Here is a 21670-nt window from a genome sequence, read left to right as displayed (position 1 = left end):
CAATTCTTCCTTTTGCTTTAGCTGCTCGATGTTCGAGAGCAAGTTTCAGAACCTCCTCTGACATCCGTCTTGGTCTTTTCTTTCTTTCCTGTCTTTTCAATGGCCTCCTTGTATGATATCCTTGGTGTCATTCCACAACTCGCCTGGTCTTCGGTCATTTGTGTTCAACACATCAAATATATTCTTGAGATGGTCTCTAAATTCAGGTGGGATATTCTCAAGGTTGCATTTTGGCTCTTGTGGACTTACTCTGATTTTCTTCAGTTTCAACTTGAACTTGCATATGAGCAATTGATGGTCTGTTCCACAGTCAGCCCCTGGCCTTGTTCTGACTGATGAGATTGAGCTTTTCCATCGTCTGTTTCCACAGATGTATTTGATTTGTTTCCTGTTCCATCTGGTGAGGTCCATGTGTATAGTCACTGTTTATGTTGGTGAGAAAAGGTATTTGCAATGAAGATGTCATTGGTCTTTCAAAATTCTATCATTCGATCTCTAGCATTGTTTCTATCACCAAGGCCATTTTTTCCAACTACTGATCCTTCTTCTTTGTTTCCAACTTTCACATTCCAATCACCAGTAATTATCAATGCATCCCGACCCGCATGTTCGTTCAATTTCAGTGTCTGTCAGTTTGTCATAATGTGGGGGATGGGTGTTGCTGTGATGCTGGAAGCTATGCCACCAGTATTCAGATACCAGCAGGGTCACCCATGGAGGACAGGTTTCACCTGAGCTTCCAGACTAAGACAGACTAGGAAGAAGGACTTGGCAGTCTATTTCTAAAAAGAATTAGCCAGTGAAAACCTTATGAATAGCAGCAGAACATTGTCTGATATAGTGCCAGAAGATGAGCCCTTTAAGTTGGAAGGCATTCAAAAAACGACTGCGGAAGAGCTGCTTCCTCAAAGTAGAGTCAACCTTAATGATGTAGATGGAGTCAAGCTTTCAGGACCTTCGTTTGCTGGTGTGGCACTACTCAAAATGAGAATAAATAGCTGCAAACACCCATTAATAATCAGAACCTGGAATGTATGAAGTATGAATGTAGGAAAATTTGAAATCATCAAAAATGAAATGGAATGCATAAACATCGATGTCCCAGGCATTAGTGAGCTGAAATGGACTGGTGTTGGCCATTTCGAATCAGACAGTCATATAGTCTACTATGCTGGGAAAGACAAGTCTGAGAGGAATGGTGTTGCACTCATCGTCAAAAAGAACATTTCAAGATCTATCCTGAAGTACAATGCTGGCAGTGATAGGATAATATCCAGACGCCTACAAGGAAGACCAGTTAATATGACTATTATTCAAATTTATGCACCAACCACTAAGGCCAAAGATGAAGAAACTGAAGATTTTTATCGGCTTCTGCAGTCTGAAATTGATCATATAGATAGGGGGGAAAAAAGTTTTTCCAGTTCCAAACAAAAGACTCCATTGAGATTCTAAGAGCGATTTATTTAATGTGTGGGAAGGATTTATATTTCTGTAACAAGTCTTTTCATCAAGGACCATGGTACATCTCTACATTTAGTCAGGTCCTGTTCCATTTTCTAAAGTAAGATTGTACAACTCTTTTCAGATAAGTCATTTGCCTTGCTTGTTAATTTATGTCTAGCTATGTTATTTTTATCCATATTATGAATGGAATGGTTTTTACATTTTTACTTCTGATTGGTTATTGTTGTTCTCTAATAGTATTTTTAGTAGTCTCCTTAGAGTTTTCTAGGTATACAGTTATATTGATTGAAAATAAACATAATATCTCTTTTCTTCCAATATTCATAATATTTATATCAATTGCTTTATTTTCTTATCTTCTTTCATTCACTAAAATCTTCAAAGCAAAGTTAAGTGATAATAGGCATTCCATATTTTTCCTGATTTCAAGGAAAACATCACCTGCCAAATAAAATTTAGAATAGTTTTCTCAAGTTCTTTACCAAAAATCATCAGATTTTGATTGAAATTACATAGAATTTAGAGACTCACTTGGGAGAACGGACTTTTTTTTTACCCATTTCTATACAGAACCATTTCCTGGATTTATTCACCTAGTTACTGGTCTGTTGTCTAAATTAATTTTAGATTTTATTTTTATTTGTTCATTTTTCTCATTTTTTCAGTCCAGTGTTTTTTTAGTTTTATAATAAAAGCATTTCAGAAAACCTTCCTCTGAGTCTTCTTTAGCTACCCCTGGAGGAACAGCTACATGCTGCTCTCATTACCACTTTTATTTTCTAAATGGTCTTCAGTTGCTGTTGGGGTATACCCATTGAATTAAGCAATATTTAAATGATGATTTTGGATTTACTTTGCATTTTAATTTCCAAGTATTCATTTCTTTCTTCTAACTCTAATTTCAATATAGCAGTATAATGAAGCAATTAAGCACTACTGAATCAGGTCACTACTTTGTTTTAAACCCTTTTTCCTCACTTACTCACTATGATAACTTAGGCGAGTTACTTCACCTCAGTTTCCCCATTTGTATATGGGGATAATAATAATACCTACTTCATGGAATTCTTGTCCTGATTAAATGAAATTAAATGGCTTAATATGTGTAAAGCACCTAGGTCAGTGCTTATCAAAGTAAGTTATATTGATTTCTAATTTTGCAGAATTGAAGTCAGAGAATGGAGTTGCTTCTAGCTCTCTCTTCCTCTCACCCTCTCTAGGGGGATTTATGGACATTTTCTTTGTGGCTAGATATTGTAAAAACTGCCATAGGCATATTCCTGTGTATTCTGTTTGTAGAATAAATAGCTGCGAAGCCAGGACCAACTCTCCCTCTGAAGACAACTAGAAAAACTGGACGAAATATTTTTAGTGTACTTGGAAGCATCAGAGCTACCAAGATAGTGAAGAATTAGTAGGCCCTGATTCTGGGGATCAATAGGACAATGGGTAAATAAAATGCGGAATATAAGTAAAATAGGAAAATATACATTATTAAAATGGAGTAACTAGATTCATATATATCAACATGTATAAATCAAAAAAATTAAGTGAGAACTACAAGATGTAGAATATTATACATAGTAAAACACCATACATATACAATGCATTTTCTGTGAGTTCAAATGTTTGAATATATTTATTTAAGTCTGAAAGGGAAAATACTAAACTCATGAGTGTCGTTAACTCTGTAAAGAGGAGAAAGATTGGAAATTAGGAATATTTGTCAAAAGGGGTTTTAGTGGTATCTGTAACGTTCTTTTAAGAAGAATAAACATAATTTTTAAAAGACAAAAATGAAGATAAAATAAAACATGTAATTTTAGCACACCAAGCTAATATATGAACTAAGTGCTGTTAGAAGCAGAGAAGGAATGACTAACTGCCTGGGCAGGGTGGACCTGGCTCTTCATAACCACTAACTACGGGACATGGGCGGGGGGGGGGGCTACAAAGTGGGACAGTCAGAACTTGAGCTCCACTTAATAATAGTTATATTTGAGAGGGCTTATTGTGTGTGTCAAGGTCTCCGAGTGGCACAAATAGTTTGTGCTCAACTACTAACCTAAAGGTTGGCAATTTGAACTCACCCAGGAATGCTGCAGAAGAAAGGCTTGGCAATCTGCATCTGTAAAGATCACAGCCAAGAAAGCGCTATGGAACAGTTCTACTCTGTAACACATGAGGTCTCCACGAGTCAGAACTGACTCGAAGACAATGGGTTTTTTGTTGTTTTTGTTGTTTTTTATTATGTGTGTACCCAGGGCTTTGTGTCCATAATCTCAATGAATTTTCACTACAGCCTTTTGAGTTAGGTACTATTACTCTTCCCATTTAACAGATGAGAGCTCTAAAGCTCGTAAATAATTTTGAGGGTAAATAATTTGCCAGAAGTCACAAAGCTAGTAAGCAGTGGAGCTATGATTTGAATCCAGGTTATGTCTGACTCTAGAATTCATACCTTTAACATAGTGCTGTAATGTGTTTCTAAAAGGCTGAAGTAGTATGTCCACAAACTTACTAGGAAATGAAGATGAAATAAAAAACAATAGCTAGTAAGAATATGTGGGAGCCATTATTCTTTGGAAATACTTGTCATTAACATGACTGTGTCCTTACGCCCAAAGAGATAAGACTTGCAGATGCCTGCCCTCTGAGATTTAAGCCAGTAAAAATAAAGCTTTAATGGATGACAGTAGCTATCTAAAGAATTCACCTTAGGGAACAGATCAAAGTAGGAATGTTACCGAATGCAATGGGTTCGCAGCTTGTACTCTCATTAAGAATAACTAAGAGTCAAGAGGACTTAAAATAAGGCATAGTTTATTACTCCTAGACAGTAAGGAGACAGGGAGATCACTGTGAAAGCACAACCTCCCTGAACAAAGGGCTGGAGGAAGTTTTATGGTACTCAGGAAAGGGGAAATCATACATATTCATTAAATTTCATGCATATTCAAAAGGGGTCGGTTAGGATTTGGTATGGACGTGATCAATGAACTTCCCACTTCTGAAATGGGCTTGGTCACCACTTGATGACACATGCCCAGTGATTTTGGTTGGCTGACATGACTCTTTGGCTTCTAGGCAATACTCATTATGGGATGGAGTCATCTGGAGGTCAACCTGGTCTCCTACTGGGCATGCTTAGGATTCTGGTTTTAGCCAGTTGACCTGAAAAACAGCTGTAAGAAGAAGGATTAGGAAGAAGGAACAACATGGTGTTTAAACTTTAATCACAAGATGTTCTTTTAAATTGGGGTAAACATTGCTTTGTGGTTGAAAATATTCTTGCAGAAAATTTTTAACTGACACAACTTGTTGCTTAAGGGCTTTTCCATCCCTAGCTGGTCTTAAGAATTGACACACTGATGCCAAACGTCAATCAAGAGGTTTAGAGTGAATTCAAATGAAGGCATAATTGATGAGAGTGACTTAGATTTTAAAATGTTTATATTATTTGATCCAATGAGTCTACTTTTTGGAAGCTACACCCAGGGCATAATTCTAAATACCTAAAAAGCTTCATCGATAAATATATTCACCATAAAATTATTTATAATAGTAAAAATAAAATTCAATCTAAATATCCAACACTAGTAAAAACAGTCAGGAAAAATAGAACTCCCATATGACAGAAATAATGAGCAAATTGCATGAGGAACTTCAGTCAATGTGGTATACAGAGACAGAGTTACCCTCCTTCTGTAAATACATACCTGTAAACATAACCGGTTGCCATCGAGTCGATTGTGACTCATAGCAGCCCTACAGAACAGAGTAGAACTGCCCCATAGAGTTTCCAAGGAGCACCTGATGGATTTGAACTGCCGACCCTTTGTTTAGCAGCCATATTACTTAACCACTATGCCACCAGTGTTTCCATAAATACATAGAGATGTTGAATAATGTATAACTTTCTAAAGTATGTAGTTGAGTTCAAATAAGAGGAAATTCTCAGGTCTTAGAAAGAAGTAGGGGACTCAAAGCCAGCACAGTAAGAGTGACCTGAGGCTAAGGCAGTTAGCAGGGTGTGGGATATAGGATACAGGCCCACAAAGTGTAGGTACTGAAATTTTATTATCCAGATGGAGATGAGACCTCAGGTCCACAAAAGGCAAGGACCTTGCCTTGGCCCAGATTCCCTCGAAAACAGAGGCTCCCACATCACCCCCTCAGAGATCTCTCCATAACCTTCCTATGGAGTGTTGTCCTCACTTCCCAGACACCTCTATGACACTGTTTTGTTGAGAATGGCTGAGAGTTTTCAGAACTGAAGAAAGGCACAAGTCCTCAGATTGAAGGAACACACCAAATCTCAAACAATATATTATAGACTGTCCTAGGCTGGGTTCCCTAGAGAAGCATAGTCCGTGAAGCATGTATATTATATATATATATATATATATATATATATATATATATATATATATATATATATATATATAGAAACCCTGGTGGCATAGTGGTTAAGTGCTACGGCTGCTAACCAAAGGATTGGCAGTTCGAATCCACCAGGTGCTTCTTAGAAACTCTATGGGGCAGTTCTACTCTGTCCTATAGGGTCGCTAAGAGTCGGAATCTACTTGACGGCACTGGGTTTTGGGTATGCATATACAGAGAGAGAGAGAGGGAGAGGGATTTATATCTGGGGAATGGCTCCCAGGTTGTGGAGGTGTTGTTGTTGTTGTTAGGTGCCGTCAAGCCGGTTCTGACTTATAGCGACCGTATACACAAGAATGAAACACTGCCAGGTCCTGAACCATCCTTAAAATCGTTGTTATGCTTGAGCTCATTGCTGCAGCCACTGTGTCAATCCACCTCGTCGAGAGTCTTCATCTTTTCCGCTGACCCTGTACTCTGGCAAGCATGATGTCCTTCTCCAGGGACTGATCCCTGCTGACAACATGCCCAAAGTATGTAAGATGCAGTCTCGCCATCCTTGCTTCTAAGGAGCATTCTGGTTGTACTTCTTCCAAGACAGATTTGTTCATTCTTTTGGCAGTCCATGGTATAGTCAACATTCTTCGCAAACACCACAATTCAAAGGAGTCAATTCTTCTTTGGTCTTCCTTATTCATTGTCCAGCTTTCACATGCATATAATGCAATCAAAAATACTATGGCTTGGGTCAGGCACACCTTCGTCTTCAAGGTGACATCTTTGCTCTTCAACACTTTAAAGAGGCCCTTTGCAGCCAGATTTACCCAATGCAGTGCGTCTTTTGATTTCTTGACTGCTGCTTCCATGCCTGTTGATTGTGGATCCAAGTAAAATGAAATCCTTGACAACTTCAATCTTTTCTCCGTTTATCATGATGTTGCTCATTGGTCCAGTTGTGAGGATTTTTGTTTTCTTCATGTTGAGGTGCAATCCATACTGAAGGCTGTGGTCTTTGATCGTCATTAGTAAGTGCTTCAAGTCCTCTTCACTTTCAGCAAGCAAGGTTGTGTCATCTGCATAACGCAGGTCATTAATGAGTCTTCCTTCAATCCTGATGTCCCGTTCTTCTTCATATAGTCCAGCTTCTCGGATTATTTGCTCAGCATACAGATTGAATAGGTATGGTGAAAGAATACAACCCTGACACACACCTTTCCTGACTTTAAACCAATCAGCATCCCTTTGTTCTGTCCAAACAACTGCCTCTTGATCTATGTAAAGGTTCCTCATGAGCACAATTAAGTGTTCTGGAATTCCCATTCTTCACAATGTTATCTGTAATTTATTATGATCCACACAGTCGAATGCCTTTGCACAGTCAATAAAACACAGGTAAACATCCTTCTGGTATTCTCTGCTTTCAGCCAGGATCCATCTGACATCAGCAATGGTATCCCTGGTTCCATGTCCTCTTCTGAAACAGGCCTGAATTTCTGGCAGTTCCCTGTCAATATACTGCTGCAGCCATTTTTGAATGATCTTCAGGAAAATTTTGCTTGCATGTGATATTAATGATATTGTTCTATAATTTCCACATTTGGTTGGATCACCTTTCTTTAGGCATAAATATGGATCTCTTCCAGTCAGTTGGCCAGCAAGCTGTCTTCCATATTTCTTGGCATAGGCAAGTGAGCACCTCCAGTGCTGCATCTGTTTGTTGAAACATCTCAATGATATTCCATCAATTCCTGGAGCCTTGTTTTTCACCAATGCCTTCAGAGCAGCTTGGACTTTTTCCTTCAGTACCATTGGTTCCTGATCATATGCCACCTCTTGAAATGGTTGAACATCGACTAATTCTTTTTGGTATAATGACTCTGTGTATTCCTTCCATCTTCTTCTGATGCTTCCTGCTTCATTTAATATTTTCCCCATAGAATCCTTCACTATTACAGCTCAAGGCTTGAATTTTTTCTTCACTTCTTTCAGCTTGAGAAACGTGAGCATGTTCTTCCCTTTTGGTTTTCCATCTCCAGCTCTTTGCACAAGTCATTATAATACTTTACTTTGTCTTCTCGAGAGGCCCTTTGAAATATTCTGTTCAGTTCTTTTATTTCATCAATTCTTCCTTTTGCTTTAGCTGCTCAATGTTAGAGAGCAAGTTTCAGAGTCTCCTCTGACATCCATCTTGGTCTTTCCTTTCTTTTCAATGACCTCTTGCTTTCTTCATGTATGATGTCCTTGATGTCATTCCACAACTCATCTGGTCTTCCGTCACTAGTATTCAATGCATCAAGTCTATTCTTCAGATGGTCTCTAAATTCAGGTGGAATGTACTCAAGGTCATATTTTGGCTCTCGTGGACTTGCTCTGATTTTCTTCAGTTTCACCTTGAACTTGCATATGAGCAATTGATGGTCTGTTCCACAGTTGGTCCCTGCCCTTGTTCTGACTGATATTGAGCTTTTCCATCGTCTCTTTCCACAGATGTAGTCAATTTGATTTCTGTGTGTTCCATCTGGCAAGGTCCATGTGTATAGTCGCCGTTTATGTTGGTGAAGGAAGGTATTTGCAATGAAGAAGTCGTTGGTCTTGCAAAATTCTATCATTCCATCTCTGGCATTGTTTCTATCACTAAGGCCACATTTTCCAACTACTGATCCTTCTTCTTTGTTTCCAACATTCACATTCCAATTGCCAGTAATTATCAATGCATCTTGATTGCATGTTCGATCAATTTCAGACTGTAGCAGCTGATAAAAATCTTCTATTTCTTCATCTTTGGCCTTAGGTGTTTGTGCATAAATTTGAAGAATAGTCATATTAACTGGTCTTCCTTGTAGGCATATGGATATTATCCTATCACTGACAGCATTGTTCTTCAGGATAGATCTTGAAACGTTCTTTTTGACGATGCACGCAACACCATTCCTCTTCAAGTTGTCATTCCCAGCATAGTAGACTATATGATTGTCCAATTCAAAATGGCCATTACTAGCCCATTTCAGCTCACTAACGCCTAGGTTATCGATGTTTATGCATTCCATTTCATTTTTGATGATTTCCAATTTTCCTTGATTTGTACTTTGTACATTCCAGGTTGTGATTATTAAAGGATGTTTGCAGCTGTTTCTTCTCATTTCAAGTCATGCCACATCAGCAGATGAAGGTCCTGAAAGCTTTACCCCATCCACATCATTAAGGCCGAATCTACTTTGAGGAGGCAGCTCTTCCCCAGTCTTCTTTTGAGTGCATTCCAACCTGGGGAGCTCATCTTCCAGCACTATGTCAGACAATGTTCCGCTGCTGTTCATAAGGTTTCCCCCACGTGTCTGTCAGTTTGTCGCACTGTGGAAGCTTGCATGTTGCTGTGATGCTGGAAGCTATGCCACCAGTATTCAGATACCAGCAGCGTCATGCATGGAGGACAGGTTTCAGCTGAGCTTCCAGACTAAGACAGACTAGGAAGAAGGGGCCAGTGGTCTACTTCTGAAAAGTATTAGCTGGTGAAAACCTTATGAATAGCACCCAGTTGTAGAGGCTGGAAAGTTCCAAGTCCATGGGTCAGGCTGGAGACTTCTCCTGACTCACGAAGCTGCAGGGGTTGGCAAACTCAAGATCAGCAGGTCAGACTGCAGCCCTCTGGCTCACAGGCTAAGGAGGCTGAAGAATCCCAAGATAGGAAAGTAGGCTGCTAGCTCAAGTTCCAAGAGGTCATGTGAAGAGCCAGCTGCAGGATCCAAGCAAGCAAAAGCTGGCAAACTTTGCCAGAAAGTCCACCTATCTTGGATGCAGGCCACAGCCCCAAAGAAACTCCCTTTCAAGTGATTAGCTGCTCATAGCAGATCTCATCATGGAGGTGATTATATGATATCAGATCTCATTATGCAGATGATTATATCATTACAAAGCTGCCAAACTACATCATAACTTCCAAACCACTGAGAATCATGGCCCAGCCAAGTTAACACAAAACCTTAACCATCGTAGACATAAATCCTCGTGTTAGCTGGCACCTGAGAGTGTGGTTACAAAACAACAAAGACAAAGAATGACTTGAAAGAACTTCAAAAATATTAATTCACCAGGAAAGGAAATGAAGCAGAAAGAAGGAATGGGATATAAGTTGTAGTAGTGGGCTATCTTAGTTATCTAATGCTGCTATAATAGAAATAGCACAAATGGGTGGCGTTAACAAGGAGAAATTTATTCTCTCACAGTACAGGAGGCTGGAAGTCCAAATTCAGGGTGTCAGCTCCAGGGGAAGGCTCTCTCTCTCTGTCAGCTCTGGGGAAAAGTCCTTGCCATCAATCATCCCCTGGTCTAGGATCTTCTCAGGCACAGGGACCCTGGGTCCAAAGGACGCGCTTTGCTCCTGGTGCTTCTTTCTTTGTGGTGTGAGGCCCCCCTCCTCTGCTTGCTTCCCTTTCCTTTTATTTCTCCTAAGATAAAAGGTGGTGCAGGCCATACTCCAGAGAAACTCCGTTTATATTACATCAGGGATGCGACCTCAGTAAGGGTGTTACAATCCCACCCTAAACCTTTTTAACATAAAATTACAATCACAAAATGGAGGATGACCACACAATACTGGTAAACATGGCCTAAACAAGTTGACACATGTTTTTAGAGGACACAATTAAACCCACGACATGGGTCAAGAGAGCAATAAAACATGTTGGTGAATTAAATAATCAAACAACGGTAAACCGTAACTATTGAGGGGCTAAAAGCATGGCAGAACTAAAATACTAGACACCTACAATATGGAAGTTGTTGTTGTTATGTGCTGTTGAGTCCATTACTCATAGCTACCCTATGTACAACAGAACGAAACATTGCCCGGTCCTGCACCATCCTCACAATCGTTGTCATGCTTCAGTCCAACAGGGAAGTTAGGAGAAAAGTTTTCAGAGGGAATTTCAGACATTCTATGTCTTTAGTGGAGGAAAAGGATCACCATTTTAATTAAATTTAGACTTTGATAGAAAAGTATAACTAAATATGCATGTTAAAAAAAATGTTTTCACCTAGCCACAAAAAGGTGGAAATAGAATGTATCACTTCTAAACCAACAGAAGGACCAAGAAAACTCCACTAATCCAATGAAAGGCAGGAAAAGAAAAATTTTTTAAAAAGAAGGAGCAGAGAAGAAAACCTTGGTAAAAGTAAAAATAAGTCCAAACACATCAGGAATTGCAAAAAAATGCAAACAGACTAAACTTGCCTATTAAAAAGGGGACACCTCAAAAAAATTTTTTTAATCCAGCTTTTTTTTTTTTATATGGTGCTTCACCCCACATCTGTCAGTTTGTCATACTGTGGTGGCTTGCATGTTGCTGTGAAGCTGGAAGCTATGTCAACAGTATTTCAAATACCAGCAGGGTCACCCATGGTGGACAGGTTTCAGTGGAGCTTCCAGACTAAGAGAGACTAGGAAGAAGGACCTGGCAGTCTAATGTCTCAAAAAAAAACCAGCCAATGAAAATCTTATGACTACCATCAGAACATTGTCTGATATAGTGCCAGAAGATGAGCCCCTCAGGTTGGAAGGCACTCAAAATACAACTAGGGAAGAGCTGCCTCCTCAAAGTAGAGTGGACCTTAATCATGTGGATGGAATCAAGCTTTCAGGACCTTCATTTGCTGATGTGACACTACTCAAAATGATAAGAAACAGCTGCAAACATCCAATAATAATACTAACATGGAATGTACAAAGTATGAATCTGAGAAAATTGGAAGTCATCAAAATGAAACAGAATGCATAAAGATTGATATTCTGGGCAGTAGTGAGCTGAGATGGACTGGTACTGGCCATTGTGAATCTGACAATCATGGTCAACTATGCTGGGAACAACAACTTGAAGAGGAATGTCATTGCAGTCATTGTCAAAAAGAATATTTCATAATCTATCCTGAAGTACAATGCTGTCAGTGGTAGGATAATATGCATACACCTACAAGGAAAACCAGTTAATATGACCATTATTCAAATTTAAACACCAACCACTAAGGCCAAAGATGAAGCAAATGAAAAATTTTACCAACTTCTGCAGCCTGAAATTGATCAAACATGCAATCAGGATGCATTGATAATTACTGGTGATTGGAATGCAAAAGTTGGAAACAAAGAAGAAGGATCGGTAGTTGGAAAATACGGCCTTGGTGATAGAAATGATGCCAAAGATCCCATGACAGAATTTTGCAAGATCAATGACTTCTTCATTGCAAATACCTTCTTTCACTAACATAAACGGGTGCTATACGTGTGGACCTCACCAGATGGAATACACAGGAATCAAATTGACTACATCTGTGGGAAGGGATGATGGAAAAGCTCAGTATCATCAGTCAAAACAAAACCAGGAGCCAACTGTGGAACAGACCATCAATTGCTCATATACAAGTTCAAGTTAAAACTGAAGAAAATTAGAACATGTTGACGAGAGCCAAAGTACAACCTTGATTATGTTCCACCTGAATTTAGAGACCATCTAAAAAATAGATTTGACGTGTTGAACACTAATGAATGCAGACCAGATTATTTGTGGAAAGACATCAAGGACATTACACATGAAGAAAGCAAGAGGTCATTGAAAAGACAGGAAAGAAAGAAAAGGCCAAGATGGCTGTCAGAGTAGACTCTGAAACTTGCTCTTGAACATCGAGCAGCTAAAGCAAAAGGAAGAAATGATGAAGTAAAAGAGTTGAACAGAAGATTTCAAAGCGTGGCTCGAGAAAACAAAGTATTATAATGACACGTGCAAAGACCTGGAGATGGAAAACCAAAAGGGAAGAACATGCTCTGCATTTCTCAGCTGAAAGAAATGAAGAAAAAACTCAAGCCTCGAGTTGCAATATTGAAGGATTCTATGGGGAAAATATTAATCAACTCAGGAAGCTTCAAAAAAAGATGGGAGGAATACACAGAATCACTATACCAAAAAGAATTGGTCGACATTCAACCGTTTCAGGAGGCAGCATATGAGCAGGAACCAATGGTACTGATGGAAGAAATCCAAGCTGCGCTGAAGGCACTGGTGAAAAACAAGGCTCCGGGAATTTACAGAATACCAATTGAGATGTTTCAATAAACAGATGCAGCGCTGGAAGTGCCCATTCGTCTATGCCAAGAAATTCGGAAGACATCTACCTGGCCAACCAACTGGAAGAGATCCGTATTTATGCCTCCTCCCAAAAAGGTGATCCAACCAAATGCAGGAATTATCGAGCAATATCGTTAACATCACACACAAGCAAAATTTTACTGAAGATCACTCAAAAGCAACTGTAGCAATATATCCACAGGAAACTGCTAGAAATTCAGGTCAGTTTCAGAAGAGGATGTGGAACCAGGGATATCATTGCTGATGTCAGATGGATCCTGGCTGAAAGCAGAGAATACCAGAAGGATGTTTACCTGTGTTTTTCGACTGTGCAAAGGCATTCGACTGTGTGGATCATAATAAATTATGGATAACATTGCAGAGAATGGGAATTCCAGAACACTTAATTGTGCTCATGAAGAACCTGTACATAGATCAAGAGACAGTCGTTCAAACAGAACAAGGGGGTGCTGTGTGGTTTAAAATCAGGAAAGGTGTGCGTGACAGTTGTATCTTTTCACCATACCTTTTCAATCTGTATGCTGAGCAAATAATCAGAGAAGCTGGACTATATGAAGAAGAACGGGGCATCAGGATTGAAGGAAGACTCACTAACGACTTGTGTTATGCAGATGACAGAACCTTGCTTGCTGAAAGTGAAGACGACTTGAAGAACTTACCCATGAAGATCAAAGATAAGACCACAGCCTTCAGTATGGCTTACACCTCAACATAAAGAAAACAAAGTTCTTGCAAGTGGACCAATAAGCAACATCATGATAAACAGGGAAAAGATTGAAGTTGTCAAGGATTTCATTTTACTTGGATCCCCAATCAATACCCATGGAGGCAGAAGCTAAGAAATCAAAAGATGCATTGCATTGGGCAAATCTGCTGCAAAAGAGCTCTTTAAAGAGCTGAAAAGCAAAGATGTCACCTTGAAGACGGAGGTGCGCCTGACCCAAGCTGTGGTGTTTTCAATCACCTCCTATGCATGTGAAAGCTGGACGATGAATAAAGAAGATCAAAGAAGACCTGATGCCTTTGAATTGTGGCGTTGGAGAAGAATATTCAGTATACCATGGACTGCCAAAAGAACAAGCACATCCGTCTTGGAAAAAGTACAACCAGAATGCTCTTTGGAACCAAGAATGGTGAGACTATGTATCACATACTTTGAACATATTATCAGGAGGGATCAGTCCCTGGAGAAGGACATCATGCTTGGTAAAGTCTAGGGTCAGCAAAGAAGAGGAGACCCTCAGTGAGATGGATTGACACCGTGACTCCAACAAATGGCTTAAACTTAACAACGATTGTGAGAATGGCACAGAACCAGGCAGTGTTTTGTTCTATTGTACACAGGGTCGCTATGGGTCGGAACTGACTCAGTGGCACCTAACAGCAATAACAACAATCAGTGGAATGAGGTTTCTGATTTTTCAGAGGAGTCTCAAGCTTGCTGCCTGAACTACAGATTTTGGATTTCCCAGCCCACACAATCATGTGAGCTAATCCCTTGATGTAAATCTCTCTCTCTCTATGTATATCTTTCTGGTTCTCTTTCTCTAGAGAATCCTGACTATTCACCTGTTGATGGAAATTTAGATTGTTTCCACAGTTTGGCTGCTGTGAATATCGCTGCAACAAACACTGGTGTACACGTATTTCTTTGTGTTCCTGCTTTCACCTCTTTTGTGTATATACCTATGAGTGGAATTGTTGGATCATATGGTAATTGCATGTTTAAATTTGGGGGGACTTCCAAACTGTTTTCCACAGAAGCTATACCATTTCACTGTCCCACTAGAAATGGATGAGGATTCCAATTTCTCCATATCCTTGCCAACACCTATTGTTTTCTGTTTTTTTGATCACAGCCACCTTGGAGTGAAGTGATATGTGGTTTTGCTCTGCATTTCCCCAATGACTAACGGCATTGAGCATCTTTTCATGTTCTTGTTGGCCATTTGTATTTCTTCTTTGGTGAAATGTTTATATCTTTGCCCATTTTTTTAATTGTGTTGTCTTTTTGTTGTTAAGTTGTAGGAGTTCTTTATGTATACTGGATATTAAACCCTTATCAGATATAGAGTTCTCCCAATTTTTTCCCCAATCAATAGGTTGTCTCTTCACTTTGTTGATAATGCTCCTTGAATAACAAACATTTTAAATTTTGATGAAGTCCCATTTATCTATTTAGTCTTTTGTTGCTTGTGCTTCCTAGGTTTTGAAGCATTGCTCCTATGTTTCCTTCTAACATTTTTATGGTTTTAGTTCTTACACTTAGGTTCTTGATTAATTTTGAATTAATTTTTGTAAATAGTGTGGGGAATGGGTCCAGCTTTATTCTTTTGCTTGTGGAAGTCCAGTTGCCCCAGGCACCATTTTTTAAAGGGACTATTCTTTTCCCATTGAATGGACCTAGTGCCCTTGTCAAAACTCTATTTACCATATATATATATAGGTTTGTTTCTGGACTGTCAAAACTGTATTCCATTGGCCTATATGTTTATCTTTATACCAGTTGTTATTATTAGTTGCCATAATGTTGATTTCAACTCAGGGTGACCCCATGTATGCAAAGTATAACTGCTCCCTAGGGTTTTCAAGGCTGTGACCTTTCAGAAGCAGATCTCCAGGTCTGTCTTCTGAGGCATCTCTGTGCAGATTTGAACTGTCAACATTCCTGCCTATCCTTATACGAGTACTAGACTGTTTTGATTACTGTAGCTTTATGGTATGTTTTGAGATAAGGAAGCATGTGTCCTCCTACTTTGTTCTTCTTTTTTCAAAATTGCTTTGGCTATTTGGGAGACTGTGTTCAATATAAATTTGAGGGTTGGCTTTTCCATTTCTGTAAAGAGAAGAATATTGGAATTTTGGTGAGAATTGCACCAAATCTATAAATCACTTTGGGTAGTACTGACATCCGTGTCCTCCAATCCATGAACATGAATGTCCTTCCATTTATTTAGGTCTTCTTTAATTTCTTTCAGCAATAATTTTTAGTTTTCAGCGTACAAGTCTTTCACTTCCTTGGCTAAATTTATTCCTAGGTATTTTATTATTTTAGATGCTACTTTAAATGAATAGTTTCCTTAATTTTCTTTTCAGAATGCTCATTGCGGATGTATAGAAACCACGCTGATTTTTGCGGGTTGACTTCGTTTCCTGCCACTTTGCTGAATTCATTTATTAGCTCTAGTAGCTTTTTTGTGGATTCTCCGGGGTTTTTTATACATAGGATCATTTAATCTGAAAAAGGGAGTTTTACTTTTTCTTTTTCGATTTGGATATCTTCAATTACTTTTTCTTGCCTAAATGCTCTGGCTAGGACGTCCAGTAAAATACTGAAAAGCATTGGTGAGAGCGGGCTTCATTTTTCCTAGTCTTAAGGGGAAATCGGTAAAGGGATATCTCTCAGATTTTTTCCATTATGTTAGCTGTGGGTTTTTCATAAATGCTCTTGGTCAGATTAAGGAATTTCCTTTCTAGCCCTAGCTTGCTGAGTTTTCTTTTTTTTTTTTAATAGTGCAAGAGCGTTAGGTTTTGTCAACTGCCTCCTCTGCATGGATTGAGATAATTATGTGGCTTTTTTGTTTCGTTTTGTTTTTTTTTTCCATTTGTTCTATTAATATGGTGTATTATGTTGATTGATTTTCTAATGTTGAACCCCCTTGCATTCTTGGGACAAATTCTACTTGATCATGTGATACAATCTTTTAAATACATTTTTGGCTTCAGTTGGCTAGTATTTTATTGAGGACTTTGCATGTATATTCATAAGGGATATTAATCTGTAGTTTTCTTTTTGTGTCTTTGTCTGGCTTTGTTATCAAAATGAGTAGAATGAGTTAGGAAGTAGTCCCTCCTCTTCTATTTTTTTGGAAAAGTTTAAGAAGGATTAGAGTCATTTCTATAAATGTTTGGTAGAATTCCCTAGTCCTGGAGTTTTCTTTGTTGGGAGGTTTTTGATTACTGATTCAATTTCTCCTATTTCTTCTGAGTCAAGTTGGAAATTTATGTGTTTCTAGGAATTTATCCATTTCATCTACAATTTGTTGGCATACGATTGTTCATAATATTCTCTGATGATCCTTTTTATTTCTGTAGCATCATTTGTAATGTCCTACTTTGATATAGGGTCGCTATGGTTACTTTGATTATTGATTTTAGATATTTATATCTTCTGTCTTTGTCAGCCTAGATACAGGTTCTTCAATTTTATTGATCTTTAAAAAAACTTCTGGTTTCATTGATTCTCTATTTTCTGTTCTGTATTTCATTTATCTCTGCTCTGATCTTTGTTTTTGCCTTCCTTTTGGTAGCTTTGAACTTAGTTTACTCTCCTTTTTCTAGTTTCTCAAGTTGTAGAGTTAGGTTACTGATTTTAGATATTTCTTCTCTTTCAATGTAGGTGTTTGATGCTATGAATTTCTCTTTACTATGTTTCATAGTGGTTAAGTGCTACGGCTGCTAACCAAAGGGTCTGCAGTTCGAATCCACCAGGCGCTCCTTGGAAACTCTATGGGGCAGTTCTACTCTGTCCTATAGGGTCGCTATAAGTCGGAATCGACTCGACGGCACTGGGTATGTTCCATAAGCTTTGTTATGTTGTGCTTTCATTTACATTTGACTCTAAGTATTTTTCAGTTTCTTTATTTCTTTCTTAACTCATTAGTTATTTAATAATGTTGTTTAATTTCAACATGTTTCTATATTTTCCCTCTGTTATTAATTTATAATTTCACATCATTGTGGGTGGAGAAGATATTTTTTATTATTTCCATCTTTTTAAATGTATTGAGACTTGCTTTGTAACCCAGCATGTGATCTATCCTGGAGACTGATCTATGTATATTGGAGAAAAATGTATATTGTGCTGTTGTTGGGTGGAGTGTTCTGTATATCACTGTTAGATCTAGTTGGTTTATAGTATCATTGAAGTCCTCTATTTCCTTATTGATCTTCTTTCTAGATGTTCTATCCATTATTAAAAGTAGTGCATTTAAGTATTCAACTATTATTGTAGAACTTTCTATTTCTCTCTCCAATTCTGTTCATGCTTTATATATTTTGTGACTCTAATGTTAGGTGCACTGTTATATCTTCTTGATGAGTTGGCCCAGTCATCATTATATAATGTCTTTCTTTGTCTCTTATAACAGATTTTGACTTAAGAGTCTATTTTGCCAGATATTAAAATAGCCAGCCAGCTCTCTTTTGGTTATTATTTATAAGGTATATTTTTTCCATCTTTTTACTTTCAACTTATTTTTGTCCTGGGGTCTAAGATGTATCTCTTATATATTAGACAATACATAGTTGGGTCTTTTTTTTTTTTTTAATTGATTCTGCCTTTCTCTGCCTTTTGATAGAAGGATTTAGTCCATTTACATTCACAATAATTAACAATAAAGCACTTCCATCATTTTTAAATTTCTTTTATGTGTGTCTTATGCCTTCTTTGTCCCTCTTTTCCACCAATACTGCAACTTTCGTGTGTGTGTATATTTTTCAATTTTTTTGTAGTGAACAATTTTGATTCTCTTCTCTTTTTCTGTGTATATATATTTAAAGATGTTTTCTTTGTGGTTACCATGATAATTACATCCAACATCTTACATTTATACCAGTCTAAATAAATACCAACCTAACTTCAGTAACATACAAAAACTCTATACCTAAACCACTGCTTCCTTGTTCCCTGTTTATGTTGTTGTTATCCCTTATTAGATCTTTATACTGCATGTACTCTGTAACATGAATTTATACTCTTTTCTGTGCATTTGTCATTATAAAGCATGAAAGACATAACAATTAGAATTATTGAGAAAAAATACCTTAAGCCTTCCGTTTATACTTGCCCATGCAATTACATTTAATGGGGAGCTTTCTTTCTATGTATGGCTTTGAGTTACTTTCTAGCATCCTTTATTCTCTTTAGCATTTCTTGTAGAGTATGGCTAATGGTTATGAACTCTCTCAACTTTTGTTTAATGGGAGTGTCTTAATTTCACCCTCATTTTTCAAGGACAGTTTTGATGGATATAGTATTCTTAGTTGACAGTTCTTTTTTTTTTTTTTTTTTTCCCAGCTCTTTAGATATGTCATTCTATGGCCTTTTGGCCAAGGTTTCTAAGAAGAAATCCACACTTAATCTTATTCACTTCTCTCTTGCTGCTTCCAGGATTCTCTCTTTACCTTTAGTTTTTGAAAGCCTGATTATAATGTGTCTTGGTGTGAATCTCTTTGGGTTTATCTTACTTGGAGTTCATTATGGTTCTTGGATTTGCAGTTCATGTCCTTGGTCAGATACGGAAACTTTTCTGCCATTATTTCTTTAAATATTCTTTCTCTCTCTTTCTCTTTCTCATCTCCTTCTGGGATTTGTATGATGCATATGTTAATTCACTTAATGATGTCCCACATTTTCATCAGGCTGTGCTCAGAAGTCTTGAGCCTTCTCTGTTATTCCTCAGTCTCCATAATTTCAACGATCTTATCCTCTAGACTGTTGACCCTTTCTTCTGCCAGATCATATCTGTTGTTAAATCCTTTCGGTGAGTTTTTTATTTTAGATATTTTGTCTTTCAGGTCCAGTATTTCTGTTAGGTTCCTTTTTATAGTGCTGATCTTTTTTTTATGTTCATATTTTCTGCAAGCATCACTTTCCTGATTTCCTTTAGTACTCTTTGTTTTCCTTTAGTTCTTTTAATTTTTTAATATTGTTGTATTCTTCTAATCTGTTCATTATTTGGGTTTTCATAAATTTCTTTCCCTTTATCTAGTTTACTTCAATGGATCATTGTCCATTACTTTGTGTGCCTTGAGATTTTTTGTTGAAGCCAGTACATTGGAATTTTACATGGTGTTAGCTTTCTCAATTTCCCTGAATAGACAATGCTTTCAAAAGTGCTAATACCTACAAGAAACTTTAAGGCAGGCATAGCCTTCAGACTTTGCTTACTGCTCCCTCTCTCTCCCTGTGATATCTCCAGTTCAGGCCAGATCTAGGTGTCAGTCTTTTAGTGTCTCCCAAACTGATCTGAAAACATACATTTATCAGTTCACCCTCAGAGGGACACAGCCTACAAACTTAGGTTACTGCTCCCTTTTCCACTTTGTAAGGGCTCTGTTTCTGGCTAGATCACAGTTTTGTCTTCCCGTCTGCCTCCAGACCAGTCAGAGTACACACCCTGAACAGTTCACTAGCAAGATCTACCCTATTTCTTTCAGTGTGAGAGATTTGGGCCACTCCCAGTGTACAGAAGAGCTGTGGGTTGACTAGGGCTATGGTTATGGCTCTGCTGTAGCCATCTGTCTGCCATGCCAGGAGGGGGAGTGGTGGGCACACCCTGAACAGTTCTCCAGGGAGATCTGTCTTACTTGTTTCAGAGACAGAGATCATGACCCTTCCTAGTACGCAGAAGAACTATGTTTTGACTGCAGAAGTGGGAGAGGCTGAGGCATGCTGACACAGCTGTCCATTGCCACAGTAGGAGGGGGAGGGATGAGGATGATTAAAGAAGCACTTTTTCTGCTGTTTGAGATTTGTCTTTGTCTTTATTAGGCTTGCAGTTCCTTGATGTAGTCCTTTGCCCCCATTTAGAATCTTTACATGGCTAAATATGGACTTCTAGTTGCTTTTCGTGGTGTTCTTGTGGGCAAGGTCAAGATCTTAGACCTGCTCATGCTGTCATCTTCCCAATATTCCCAAATACTCTTAGAGTTGCTACTCTCCATAGGCATTCTAAGCATCTGATACACAAATCTTAATTGGTTTGATGTATTTTGAGCTCTGATAACAATCTGTAAAACAAACCACTGGCTTTTGTACAAATTTTAATGAATGTTTTAAGTAATAGATGTCAAGAAAAATTTTCTGAGTGCGATATTACTCTTTCTTCCTTTTTTTTTTTTTTTTTTTTTGGATTCTTAGCATCCAGAAAAAAATACTTGAAAACATCATCATTTTAAAACATTAATTATATAGAGTAGATACAGACAATTCTGGAAGCCTCAATTTGCAGAAATCTATTCACTTTGCCCACATCTAACATAACCCTGAAGGTACTTGAAACATTGTATGTCAGTTCCAAATGTTTTCCATGTGTCTCTGAACTCTGGTTGCTTTGATAGTATCCTGAAGCTCCTACCTCTACTCACACCAGCCAGTCCCCAGTTTCAGTCTCCACCCCTACATACCTGAGGCTTTTGCTATAGTTGCCACCTTCTGGAAATTTATGCTTTGTTATCTAGATTTTCTTCATCTGGTGCCCCAGTGAACTCTCCAGATTCAATAGGGTGTATATCTTCTTTTCTCCCTCTGTCTAGAACTTGGCCACTCACTTCCTATTTTCTCTAGATTCTCCCCAGGGCCCTTTTTGTCACACTATCTCCCTGCATTACACAGTCTTGCCATAGGCATTTGAAACTCAGTGCATATTTTTTCACAGAAAAAATTTTATACATGGCATTGGTTTCTTATATCAGTACAGAAAAATCTCATTTAGTTCATAATGTAGCCAAAATAAAAAATGGTAGCATTTATAATAAAATGGAAAATACTACTATTAAAATGCTAGCAACTAAATAAACCCACCTAGTACCCAGTGCTGTTGAGTCGATTCCAACTCATAGCAACCCTATAGCACAGAGTAGAACTGCCCCGTAGAGTTTCCAAGGAGCGCCTGGTGGATTCGAAC

Source organism: Elephas maximus, chromosome 10 (assembly GCF_024166365.1).
Source record: "Elephas maximus indicus isolate mEleMax1 chromosome 10, mEleMax1 primary haplotype, whole genome shotgun sequence".
NCBI classification, from domain to species: domain Eukaryota; kingdom Metazoa; phylum Chordata; class Mammalia; order Proboscidea; family Elephantidae; genus Elephas; species Elephas maximus.
Note: the sequence above shows the minus strand (reverse complement) of the source record.